The sequence below is a fragment of the Echinops telfairi genome, unplaced genomic scaffold, assembly GCF_000313985.2.
Source record: "Echinops telfairi isolate 266 unplaced genomic scaffold, ASM31398v2 ScPeMD7_7469;HRSCAF=8507_0, whole genome shotgun sequence".
Lineage (NCBI taxonomy): Eukaryota > Metazoa > Chordata > Mammalia > Afrosoricida > Tenrecidae > Echinops > Echinops telfairi.
Window position 1 is genome coordinate 73,953,170 of NW_022111372.1, and position 1,750 is coordinate 73,954,919.

Here is a 1,750-nt window from a genome sequence, read left to right on the forward strand (position 1 = left end):
GTCTGGGGTCTTAAAAGCTTGAAGGCATCAGGGTATTATATTTTCATCATACTTATTTAATGTGTATGCTGAGCAAATAATAAGAGAAGTTTCACCATATGAAGGATAACACAGCACCAGGATTGGAGAAAGTCTCATTAGCAACCTATAATATGCAGATGACATAATCTTGCTTACTGAAAGTGAAGAGGACATGAGCTGCTTACTGATGAGGATCAAAGACTACAAGCTTAAGTATGAATTATATCTCAACATAAAGAAAAAAATACTCTGAAGTAGACCAATAAGCAACATCATGATAAACAGAGAAAAAAAAATTGAAGTTGTCCGGGATTCTATTTCAGTTGGATCAGTACCCATGCAAGCAGCAGTCAGGTAATCAAATATCATATTGCATTTGGCAAATTTGCTTCTAAAGACCTCTTTCAAGTGTTAAAGAGCAAAGATGTCACTATGAGCACTAAGGTGCACCTGAGTCAAGTCAAGGTATTTTTAGTCATTCATATGCATGTGAGACCCAGACAATGAATAAGGAAGACTAGAGAAAAATTGATGCATTTGAATTGTTGAAAAAAATAAAAACATGGGTTGCCTGGAGAACAAAAAAATCTGTTTGGGCAGAAGTCCAGTCAAATGGCTTTTTAGAGGTGAGCGTGGTGAAGCCTAGGGTCATGTAGCTTGAAAATAGTATCAGAAGAGATGACATATCATGCTTGGTAAAGTAGATAGTCTGGGGTCGGTGGAAGGAAAATCTTCAATGAGATAAATTGACACCATGCTGCAACAATGGATTAAAACACAGGACCATTATGAGGATGGCGTAGGATCAAGCAGTGTTATGTTCTATTGTCCATGGGGTCCCCATCGTTCAGAACTGACTCAATGGTACCTAACAGCACTACCACCAGAATCACAACACACATAAAACTTTGTATACACACACTGTTGCATTTCCTCAATATTTTATCAGGAGCTATTTTTTAAAAATATCTGACAGCTTCGTAAATAACCACCCTTCATGTTTTCATGGTGCCACTGCAGCCTACTATGCCATAAATAATCGCCTGAGTTAGGACTTTAGCTTCTGCCAACTTGATTTCAGGAATATCTCCTAGGAAATCTGAGGAGTGAGGTTTCTTTAAGCAGCCATATTCAGTGATGTGCCAGTTTTGCTACCTCATTTGGGCTGAGGGCAGTTTAGGTCTGAGCAGTGAATGGTTAGGGTAAGGAGGCTCCTTGTAGGGAGCTGAAGGTCACAATCTGAAGGATCATGAACAGCACAAGGAAGGTGTGGTGTGGTGTCCGTCTTCCTGAATAGTCTTTGGTTTGTGACTTTCCCTGCCTACATGCTACTTTCATATCTCAGCTTGAAGACCTGACATTTGGCTTCCATAAATGAGTTCCCTATAATTTCTAGTAAAAGACTCTTAGATTTTTAGCTAGGTACCTGAATGCTGAATAAAGACTTTACATCCCATGTCTTGCAGCAGATGTGGTCAAGTACCTAAGCCGTAGACTACTAAATATCAATGAATGTGTCTTGTGAAACTTCCAGGATATTTCTTTGTTCGTTTGCCCTTCTTATTGGCTGGGATGTGGATGTGATGCTGAAATCTGGGCAGTCACCTTCGACCACCAGCTGCAGCCCAAATGATCACACCAGCCTCAGATGGATGACCTATGGACTTCTATATGATAAATAAATGCCATCTAGTTTAACCCACCGTAATCTTGTATTTTCTGCCACTTG